Genomic DNA, 12,455 nt, shown 5'->3' on the forward strand with positions numbered 1-12,455 from the left:
CATGAAAGCTTCTGTTTACACTGGGTTCATTTACATCATTTACACAGCAGCTGTCAACACATGAAACGTGCACTCACTGGACACTGTTAGGTACACCTGGTTTGTACTGGGTTGGACCCACTTTTTCACCTTAGTTCTTAATTGCATTGATTTAACAAGGTGCTGGAAAACTTCCTCCGAGGTTTTTGTCCATGTTGACAAGATGGCGTCTGCAGCACAACCACGAGGTTTCTGAACGTCAGCGTTTCGTCTTGACCGTGTTAATATTACCGTTAACGAGCAGTAGAACAGGTGGCTGGTGAGTGTTTATAACCATTTACTTGGAATTCACTCAGTATTGCTCTAATCACAGCCAGACTGATCCATTAGGCTAAATTAACTAAACATAAAGGCTCAACTAAACTTTGAGCAACAGAAGTTTGTCTTTTTTGTAACATAAAAATTTTTTGGAATCATGTTATTTGAATACAGCACTTCACTCTGACTGCAGAGATACATACCATCTCTACTTTTAAGGTTAGACTTCAAACTTGAAGCCTAACCTTGATGGCCTGATAAAGTAACCCTGAACCATCCTTTATTTATGCTACTTTAGCCTCAGGCTCCTGTGAGATTTACCATCATTCACCGAGTGATCCCCATGCATTTATATGCCAGTATTTCTTTGCCATAACTTTGTGTACTCTCCCCATAGTTGGTGTATGGGTACACTCATATACTCATCTTTTCTGTTGTCTCTCCTCTCTCACCTCCAAAGCAGTGGGAGCTGATTGGAGAACAAGCCTGGTTCTGCTGAGGTCTCCTCCTGTTAAGAAGGAGTTCTTCATTCCCACCTTTTGCCATGGCTCACTCATAGGGAACTTTCTGATCATTGGGATTCTCTTTGTAGCATTGTATGGCAAGTTTATATTGTAAGCTTTACCTTACAATATAAAGCGCTTGTGCTTGTTATAGATGCAAAATAATACATGTTCATGCTTTCAAAGACGCTAGGCGGTGGTTGGATCCACTGCCCCTATTCCCAAAATTCCAGCAATTATCTTGGCTAAGCAATTAAGTCCATCCATTGTAATATGACAGTATGCCTTTTTTTTTAACCCTGATATTTTTACATTACCTTTTTTTCCTTCCACAGATGGGTGAGGACCCGCTGGGTTCTTTGTGTCCTCTTTTGCAATAAAAATTGAAACATCCGGTCTCAGGATGGTGGTGAAAAACTAGCTCATGCATTTATTACTTCTCAGATGGACAAAATTATTATTATCATATATTGTTATATCATTTATATTTATTCGAATTTATAATAATTTAAAATTACTACATATATTCCTCTCACATTGGCTTCTCTTGATTTCTTTCCCTGTTAAATTCTGAATTGAATTTAAAATCCTTCTCCTCAGAGACAATGTGTTGAATATTCAGGTCCGATCTTATCTTAAAGAACTCACAGCACTGTTTCACCCCAACAGACTGCTGTCTAACTTGTGGTTCCTAGGGTGTTTAAGAGCCTTTAGCTTTCAATCAATCCTATTTTATTTTGATACTGCGCCCCTTCATACATTAGTGCACTTCAGAGGGCTTTTCTTTGAACTGACAGTTATAAGCTGATAATAAGAAAGAGCAAACTTGACAAAACAAAACAATTAAAAGATAAAAAGCCAACATGAAATAAGAAAATATATAAGAAAATCTGCAATTATCAATAAATTAAAAGTAATTTAATAATGTGTTGCTGGAAAAAATAAAACACGAAAGGATTAAACAAGTGGTAAAATTAAGAAATCCTGCAAATGGATTAAGAAGAGAAATCATTAAAAAAAAAACTAAAAATAATTGAATAAAATGAAACAATTCTTGAAAAAAATAAGTTAAAAATATGAAACGTGAAGTTGAACAAATTTACAATAATCAACTAAAAATATTTTAATATAGTGATGCTGGATAAAATTGATTCAGACTGACAAAAAGACAGAAAAAAATAATTTAAATATAAACCAACCACGCAAGGTGGTTGGTGCCTGCCGTGGTGGTAATCCCCGAACCAAATGGTGGGCACCAGAGGTGAAGGGAGCCACCAGGCTGAAGAAGGAGTCCTATCGGGCTTGGTTAGGCTGTGGAACTCCGGAGGCAGCCGACAGGTATCGACAGGCCAAGCGGAATGCGGCTCGGGCAGTGGCTGAAGCAAAAACTCGGGTGTGGGAGGAGTTCGGAGAGGCCATGGAAAAAGACTTTCAGACTGCCTCGAAGAGATTCTGGCAAACCGTCAGGCGTCTCAGGAGGGGAAAGCGGTGCTCTGCCTGCACCGTGTATAGTGCTGGCGGAGCGCTGCTGACGTCGACTGAGAAAATTGTCAGGCGGTGGAAGGAATACTTCGAGGACCTCCTTAATCCCACTGACACGTCTTCCGAGGAGGAAGCAGAGTCTGGGGATGAGGGAATGACCCGCCAATTTCCGGGCGAGGTCACTGAGGCAGTTAAACAACTGCTTGGTGGCAGAGCCCCTGGTGTTGATGAGGTCCGCCCCGAGTTCCTGAAGGCTCTGGATGTTGTAGGGCTGTCCTGGTTGACACGCCTCTACAATGTTGCGTGGAGATCAGGGGCAGTACCCCTGGACTGGCAGACCAGGGTGGTGGTCCCCATCTTTAAGAAGGGAGACCGGAGGTGTGTTCCAACTACAGGGGATCACTCCTCAGCCTCCCTGGGAAAGTCTATGCCAGGGTGCTGGAAAGGAGAGTTCGTCCGCTAGTCGAACCTCGGATACAGGAGGAACAATGCGGTTTTCGTCCTGGTCGCGGAACACTGGACCAGCTCTTTAGCCTCTCAAGGATACTTGAGGGTGCATGGGAGTTTGCCCAACCAGTCTACATGTGTTTTGTGGACTTGGAGAAGGCATTCGACCGTGTCCCTCGGGTGTCCTGTGGGAGGTGTTGCGGGAGTATGGGGTGTCTGGCCCATTGCTACGGGCCATTCGATCCCTATACAACCATTGCAAGAGTTTGGTTCGCATTGCCGGCAATAAGTCGGACTCGTTCCCGGTGGGTGATGGGCTCCGCCAGGGCTGCCCTTTGTCACCGGTTCTGTTCATAATTTTATGGACAGGATTTCTAGGCGCAGCCAAGTGGCGGAGGGCTTTCGCCCGGTGGCCTCAGAATCTCATCTCTGCTTTTTGCGGATGATGTGGTTCTGTTGGCTTCATCAGGTGGTGGCCTCCAGCTCGCACTGGAACGGTTCGCAGCCGAGTGTGAAGCAGCGGGAATGAGGATCAGCACCTCCAAATCTGAGGCCATGGTTCTCAGCCGGAAAAGGGTGGAGTGCCCACTCCGGGTCGGGATGAGTTCCTGCCCCAAGTGGAGGAGTTCAAGTATCTCGGGGTCTTGTTCGCGAGTGATGGGAGAAGGGAGCGGAGATCGACAGACGGATTGGTGCTGCGGCTGCAGTGATGCGGACGCTGCACCGGTCCGTCGTGGTGAAGAGGGAGCTGAGTGTAAAAGCGAAGCTCTCAATTTACCGGTCGATCTACGTCCCTACCCTCACCTATGGCCACGAGCTGTGGGTAGTGACCGAAAGAACGAGATCGCGGATACAAGCGGCAGAAATGAGCTTCCTCCGAAGGGTGGCTGGCCTCTCCCTTAGAGATAGGGTGAGAAGTTCGGCCATCCGGGAGGGGCTCAGAGTAGAGCCGCTGCTCCTCCACATCGAAAGGAGCCAGTTGAGGTGGTTCGGGGCATCTGACAAGGATGCCTCCTGGGCGCCTCCTGGGTGAGGTGTTCGGGCATGTCCCACCGGGAGGAGGCCCAGGGCAGACCCAGGACACGCTGGAGAGATTATATCTCTCGGCTGGCCTGGGAACGCATTTGGTGTTCCCCGGATAAGCTGGAGGAGGTGGCTGGGGAGAGGGAGGTCTGGGCTTCTCTGCTTAGGCTGCTGCCCCCGCGACCCGGCCTCGGATAAAGCGGATGAAGATGGATGGATGGATGGATATAAACCTGACGGAAATGAGAAGGTAAAACTAATATATATAACAGGGGTGTCAAACATCCTTCCCAGATGTTCAAACCAGCCCACCAAAGGCTCCAGTTAGGCCCACTGGATGGCTTTGGAAAAAATGAAAACTGCAAAAGAGGACATAAAGACTGGACTGTACAGTGCATTCTCATTTTTTTGCACAGCCTCTCCTGCAGCGAAATAAGGAATACAACATTAAATGACAGAAATAAAGATATAAAGGTGGTTTTTAATATTATTAATGCTACATAAAATAACAGAACCTACTTCCTGTTTTTCACTTTTCGCTGTAGAATTTCCTGTTTTGTAAACAGTACAACAGTACAATACATTTTTTATGAATTCACAGAAAATGTATTAGTCAGGGTAAAGAGCTGCCAGTGCCTTTTCTGTAATAGTATGCATTTATTCTCAAAGTCCTTTTTCTTATATTGTAAGCCCAGGGGGCTGTGTTGGAGAGTTTCTTTGAATCAGCTTCTTTACTACAGCAACATTTCTTTCTAAGGTAGAAAACGGAGACATATTTTTCTCAAGACAATTCTGAGCTTAAACGTGTAGATAAAATTCTTTACACTGTAGGAAAGGGGAACAATCTGGACGTGGTTTCTTCTTCTATAGGTTATTAGGCCAAAATTTTACTTGTCCATCTCACTAAAGATAAAACTCGGTCATGCAAAACCACGGTGTAAAATTAATTTGAGCCCGGGTGACGATGTAGGTTTTCTGTTTATACATCTATAGATTTCAACACGTTCAGGTTCTCCTGCAGGCTGGTCCGTGGCTGGTGGTAGTTGGTGGTTGCATACAATGACCCTGTGTGTGTGCACAGGGAACATTCATACTTACTCTGTTAAGTAGACAAGCTCATTTCATTCCAAGGTTGTAAGACTGACAGAGACAAATGCACACACAATCATGTGGCGCCTAAAAGCAGACTGACTAACTGCTTCAGTAATGTTTTGTCTAACACACCCAATTTACATAATTAGACTGGAATATGCTAAAGAGCAGAGCCTTAATGCTGTCTGCTTGTAACTGTGACAATGAATCAGGGACACCCTGTTGGTGTCAGGCAGACAGAGAGACAGACAGACCACATGCAGGGCCACGACCTTTTCGTCAAAATTCATCTTTTCCATCCCTTCCAAACTCTTCCTTATTCCTCTTTGTGCCACTCTTCTTCGTCTTCATCCCTTTTCTTTGCCATGGCCACCATACTCTTCTTCTTCCTCCCATATTTCTGCCACATCTTTCCCTTCTCTCCCATGCTGCTTTGGTTCTTATCCACTCACTATCCCCCACCCAACATCGCCCCACACACACACACGCAGATATCCACCAAACACTCCGGCTTTCCCTTCTGACATTGATAAATGGAGACTTGCAGAGATGACAGCATCATTACTCATGTTCAGCAGCGACACCACCTAGGACAGGAAAAAAAAAAAAAAAAAAAAACGAGAGTAAGAGGGAGGATGAAGGACAGGATGGGAGGGAGATGGTGAGTGAAGGGGGTGGAGAAGAGAGGTTGCAGTTGGAGGTGTTTGCTACAAATGTTAACATCTCCAGAGAGCACGATGTTGAGCTGATCATTACTGATGTGAAAAGCAGAATAACTGTGGATTGTAGCATCTGAGCACTTGAAAGTAATCAGTTTCAGATATAAATCAAATAAAGCTGCAAGAAACTAATATGTTCTTTGTCAAGAAATCTTTTAATTGGTCACTTATTGTATAAATCTCAACAGTAAAGTATCTGTCAGATATCAACAGAGATCAAAACAAACTCCTTCCGAATGAAGTGAATTTTTAATAAGAACTATGCCTAAAAGCAGGATTTTTTATAAGTAGACCTTATCATCTTCAGCTCTAGTAGAGTGACTTGCAGTTCAAAGTAATGCCGTTTATTTCATACTGGTCCTTGGTGTGGCCTCTCACTTCCTACTTTGTATGAAAGAAGCTGATTTTCTCCTCCTCTATTAGGCTAACTTGGTGATTGGCTGCCCCTCATACTTATAGAAGTATAAACAGCAGGTAGGCAGAGCTTCACAGTTAGAGTTGTATGCCTGAAATGACCATATTAGGGATATCCCCTATGGATTTGGGTACAAATCCATTCACCAGCCAGGGCCTGTCTGTGTCAAGTCTTGGTGTTCTTCCTGTGTGGTTTTCTCTCCTGATATTCTGCTTTACTTTTTGCTAGTGTCCTTGCAGCATGAAATGATGCCTGTAGCCCTTTGAGTTGGAACAGGTAGTCCAGCTCTTCCAGGATAGCACATCCATACGTACCAGGAAGGTCTCCGGTAGGTGGAGCTAAGATGTAAGGAGAGGAATTTAGAGTCTGGAAAATACAAAGGGTGGTAGGGCTGGTTTCCCCATCATGTTTTTTATAAGTATCTCTTTTTATTGTGTTATTCTCATTAATCCACCTTTCTCATATCACACTGTGCACATGCCCGATTCCTCTTCTTGCATCTCAGTCACTCCCACCTGAGACGAGGAGGAGGAGGAGCTGAGGAGGCGAGGAAGAGGCACGAGGAGAGAGAAGCGAAGGCAGCAGACGTTTAACAAGATGAGACATCCTCATTTCAAAGTGATGTCATTTAACTTTGACTAGTGCTGGATTTTATGATTTTATGATGTAACAGTGCTCAGTGCACTATATTTAAATTTATAGCCATCTTAACTAAATTCACAAAAAAATTGTGCAATGTGGAAAAATATTAGGATTTGTTTGTTTTGTGAAAAGAAATTTTAAGAGTCGTCCTCCCTCGGTGGGTTGTACATTCCAGCTGTGTGCTTTACATCTATTTCACTCTGAAGGTAAAAGCACTTTTGCAAAGGATACACCAGAGCATCCTCAATTAATCTCCTCCTGCACCCATCTTTCCTCTTTCATCTATGGGCATTTTAGGAGTTGAGACATCCGTCAGCACAACACACTGAGATTGATTTCTGGGTCACAGGCAGGAGGAGGAAGGACAAAGGAGACGAGGAGGCCAACTCAGAGAAATGAGAAAAGCCTGTTGTCTCTTATTTTTTGATTCTACACACTTGCAATAGAGCAAAAAGTTCTCATGCCAGAAACAAAATACCAAAAAAAGTGCCCACTTATTCGCAGGTCACACAAAAACAAAGAAGCAATAAAGAAATGATTTAAATGCCTCACGTTTTGTGGGACAGTGTGGGGGTGTCAGCTTTGTTTTTGTGTTCAATGTCCATCAAAAAAAAAACAAAACAAACCAACTATATTTCAGATGGGTTCATTTCACCGAGGAGAATTACTCAGCCAGTAACCTCTAAATGAGCTTGCAACAGCTTCTCTAAACATTTACAGATTCATCCTCAGGCTGAGATTCAGGAAGTTTATTCATGTTGAAATTGTTGCTGCCCACCCTTTTGATACAAAAAGCACACAAAGGTCGAGAGTGAGTTTGTGGCTGGCTGAATGAAAGCATTGTCTGGACGGGTTTTTTCACAGCATCAGGATAAAGAGAAAAACAGGTCAGGGGAGTCAAAGTGAGCTCAATAACAGCAGAAGAGCAACAGTAAGATAAATACTATCACGTTTTCTTTTATGGCCAGTTAAGCATCCGAAATATGTCAGAAAAATAACTGAACGACATGATTCAAGTAACAGCAAACTACATTTTAAAATATACTTTTATACTAACAGGACATTATACAATAAATCTTTTTCCCCCCAGAGCTGTTTCACCGTCACCCACATTTTAGTTTCACAGATAATCTTCTAATACACATTTAATATGCATGCCATCTAGTTCAAGTGGATTTAATTCATACTTAATTTAGTCATTTTTCCATCCTCAACACACATACTTAAAGCCTGCTAGAATAAGTATGTACTATGGATTAGAGGCACACTGTTAATTTAAGGTCTTCACACAATAAGAAGTGAAAAGAAGTGTCTGTATTGGGGGTCCATTTTCCAAAAAGCTAAGACGCTGGGTCAGATACAAAGAAGACTTCAGTAATGTGCAAAACCCATCAAAAAGACATCTAAATGGTGCGTACCAGTCGAGGTTAACATCTGTTTAAAAAGTAGCATATACCTTTTTAAAAATAGACTTTTTATTTGGCCGTGAAACGGTAAATAGTTCTATGTTTTGGTTTCTGTTTGGTTTTTATTGAAGTTCTAGTTTTTGAATTTTTGTTATATTGACTTTTGGAGTTTTGTCCGCCCCTCCCTGAGCCTGGTTCTGCCAGAGGATTCTTCCTGTTAAAAGGGAGTTTTTCCTTCCCACTGTCGCCAAAGTGCTTGGTCATAGGGGGTCATAAGATTGTTGGGTTCTTCTTATTGTTGTAGGGTCTACCTTAAAATATAAAGTGCCTTGAGGTGACTGTTGTTGTGATTTGGTGCTGTATAAATAAAATTGAATTGAATTATCGTGGGAGTAATGTTTGACTTTAGCTCTGGCTGTATTATTCGAGTCCTGGTTCCTGTTATAAGATATCTTAGAGTCCAAAAAAAAAGGCCTTTTAAGCTTGATGTCATGAGCAATAATGACCACACCCCAAATACAGCTCAAAACTTGGAAAATACTACCATGTTTGAGTAATTGTCTCGTAAATATTTGGACAGGGACAGTTTTTGTAACTTTGTCTCTGCACATCACCGCAGTAGATTTTAAAACAAACAATCAAACTGTGATTGAAGTGCAGACTTTCAGCTTTAATTCAAGGGCTTTGAATAAAGTATTGTGTTAACTGTTTAGGAATTACAGCCCTCTTTATATGTAGTCCCTCATTTTCAGAGGTTCCACAGCAGACAAGTAGACATAAGTAGATAAGTGAGTGATAAACACTTTGATAGCCAGTTGAGACCTGCTCTCTTGTTATTCTATGACAAATCAAGCAGATTAAAGATCTAGAGTTAATTCCAAGTGTCTAACTTGCATTTGGTAGCTTGTTTGGTGGATTGCTTGATTTAAAATGCTCTGTGGTGGTGTACAGAGGCAAACTTACAACAACAACAAAAGTAAGATTAAGTTACAAAGTGTTTTGGGTGTTTGGAGGAGGTTGTTCATCACAAAGTTAGAGTCACATTATTTCTTCTTGCATTTGAAGTTTGTTCAGTGTTCCTTCCCCCTGCCTCAGCTATCTGTTAGTGTCTGTTTCCTGCCTCTGCTGTCATGTTCAGTGTAAAGTCTTCTTGTTTCTGCTGGGTGTTTCCCTCTTTACTTTGGAGGCTGCTTTTTGCTGTTTGTTTGTCTTGTTCCAGTTTCAGTAATGAAAATGCTGATTACAGCATTTAGGTGTGTACTGCGAATGGTGGAAATACTTCAGTTTTTCGGTGCATGGCCTTTTGCTTACTGTGTCTAAGTTAGTTTGGGCCTGTATACCTTTAGTATAGTGGAAAATCCAAGGATTAAAAAATGAAAATTCTTTATCCTCCAGGGAGTATAAACGTCTGCACTTCTCTTTATGTTATATTTCTAAAGATGTAGGTAAAAAGCACCTAATCTCTTTCTTGGTTAGATTAACAAAGTGCAATTTCATTATTGCGCAGGGGAGGTGGTAAAAGGCCTCATGAACTCTCACAAATGTCTTCATCGGTCCTCAAAAATCGTCAGCGGCGCAGACAGCGAGTTAATTACAGCGCGTTTCCTCCTGTAGCCAAACGCTTACAGACACACACCGTCAGCCTTGTGCACACTCCAGAGGCACTGTTATGGGCTCTAATCACAACGACAAATGAAGTGTCACAAAGAGTGGGAGATGAGTTAGAAGAATCATTCACTCTCTCCCCTCTCTGAGAGTAATAAGGTGAAGAAATGTAGCTGGAGAAGTGTGGAGTGGAAAGACATATGGAGGGGAAGAAGGGAACAGGGGAAAGGATGGTGCAGAGCGAGAGAGAGAAAAGTGTGCCTGTCAAGTTGATAAATGTGGTAGCAGAAGACATTGTGGCGGTGGAGGAGTAGGAGGCCACCAGATAACAGCAGAGCAAGGCCTAAGCTGTCTCACACCGTGAATAAAGCACCCCTCTGTCGCACACGCAAACACACACAGATTTCTAATTACCTTCAGATGACTTTATCACTGTTTCATTGAGTTATTTAAATGAAAAACATCGGACTGTGCAAAAGTGTTCTCTACGCCGCCCCAGCATGTTCAGGATGTATAAATATATACGTGTACTTAATCACATGCTTAGTGAAGTGAACACTCGCTCAGCTTTAAAGTAGTGCAGAAGTCTGCTTGTTGGCAAATAGACAACAAATTACCTGGCGGTGAGCGATGATAGGGCAATGATAGGTTTAGCCTCTTTTAAATTCATTTGGTGACCTCTAGTGGCTGAAATGGGAAGTGGCTCCTTGTACGTTTGTCCACTTTGCACTTTGCCAACCTTTTGCACAGGAAATTTATGTCATATTAGATTTTATCTGAAGCTTATCGCTGGAATGTTGCTGCCTTTCATGCTGTGCTCAGAAATTGTATGCACAAACATATTTACGTGTTGTTTAATCGTGTTGGTTTTTTTTTAACAAACAAACACTGTTTTGGTGGCTTTTACTGAATCTACTTATAGCACATTGCACTTACTTCCGGTAACATAAGAAAAAATGTCGTTTGGTGCTGTATTCAGTGATGATTGGTATTTCTGTTGTCTTTGTGTTTATGTAAATAATTTTCCTTCTATATTGTGTCTGAACTAAATTTATTTTATTAAAAACAACTTCAGACCTAAAGAAAAATATGGATGAGTTTATTTGTATTGCACTTTTTAAAAACAGACAGTTACAACTTGTATGGATAAAACATGTGTTACTAAGTGCACATACCCCAATTTGCAAACACACAGGCCAACACACTTATGTTCCTTCATACATATCAGGGGTAGGCAACTCCAGGCCTCGAGTGCCGGTGTCCTGCAGGTTTTAGATGTGTGCTTGATCCAACACAGCTGATTCAAATGGCTAAATTACCTCCTCAACATGTCTTGAAGTTCTCCAGAGGCCTGGGAACGAACTAATCATCTGATTCAGGTGTGTTGACCCAGGGCGTTATCTAAAACATGCAGGACACCGGCACTTGAGGTCTGGAGTTGCCTACCCATACAACAACAACATAAGCCAGGTGAGGGCTTTGCAGCCTATAAATGATGAAAAGAGTGGGGTAAACATGCACAAGGTGTGGCGGTGACAGAGAACAGATAGCAATATGTGATTCATTTAACTCTGGAAGAGCTTTGTAGGTCACAAGTGCTTTTGCCTTTGATCTAAAGCAGGGGTGTCCAACTCCAAGCCTCAAGGTCAGCTGTGTTGGATCAAGGACACATCTAAAACCTGCAGGACACCGGCCCTTAAGGCCTGGAGTTGGACACCCCTAATCTAAAGCATCAACTATGCGACACACCAACCATCATACGTGGCGAAAATTTTAAACTGCCAAAGCAAAAAGAGGAAGGAAGCAACACTTTGTGTACCATTCAGCAACGGCCTTCTACAAGTTGAGTTAAAACCTTAAAGAGACAAAAATCAGAACCCAAAATCACAAAAAAGATTTTATTGATCTAAAAACAACAACAAACACCAGTCAAGGACTTGGGCTTGCCAAGAGCTAACATACTAGTCCAATTTCCCAGCTCTGTTACATTCTGTATTTTTTGTCTTGTAAGTTGCCAAAACATTTGGGAAATATTTACGTTTTCATTACATATCTCAATTATGGGTGGCTGCAGCTCGGGTGGTGGAGAAGATCATCTATATATTGTAAGGTCACTGGATCAGTCAGTGGATCAATCCCTGACTCCTCTTTCTGTATCAAAGTCTCCTTGAACCCCAAGGTACCCGTGATGTGTGTGTGAATGTTAGGTAGAAGTGCTTAGGTCTACATAAAAGCCCTCCATGAATCTGTGTGTGAATGGGTGAATGAAAACTTGTACTAGAAAGTGCTTTGGGGGCTTTTTGGGGGTAATTTCAGTACATATTTTCAATGACTGTGAAAGTCAAGAATAAATGTAGTTACAGAAACAAAAGAAGGAAAATTTTAAATTAATTTGTTTTCTTTCGGTAACATGGGATACAGGTTGCACTGGTTAGAGTGACACCTTCAATCTAGTTGGGCAAGAATAGAAAAATACAAAATATATCAAAGAGCGTTGACTTTTGCTGTAGCCGTCATGTTACTCTTCCTTTTCCAGACTAAATATGTTTTGGTAACAGGGTTGCACATGTGGAGTGGGACACAACTTGCAGTATAATTTCCGTTCTTTAAAATATGTTGATGTTAAACAACAGTTTAATAACTATCAGAGACATGCCAACAAAATCAAAACAAAAAAAAATGGATTTACAAATGTTATATTCGAATACTGCAACCATTTGAACTACTGTCAAACCTGTTGGCCATTGCACTACATCTCACAAGCAGCTCTGTTTATAGATTTAAATATTTATGTCTTATCTATATTCCTATAGTGTCCTTTATC

The sequence above is a fragment of the Oreochromis aureus genome, linkage group 6 (assembly GCF_013358895.1).
Source record: "Oreochromis aureus strain Israel breed Guangdong linkage group 6, ZZ_aureus, whole genome shotgun sequence".
NCBI lineage: Eukaryota > Metazoa > Chordata > Actinopteri > Cichliformes > Cichlidae > Oreochromis > Oreochromis aureus.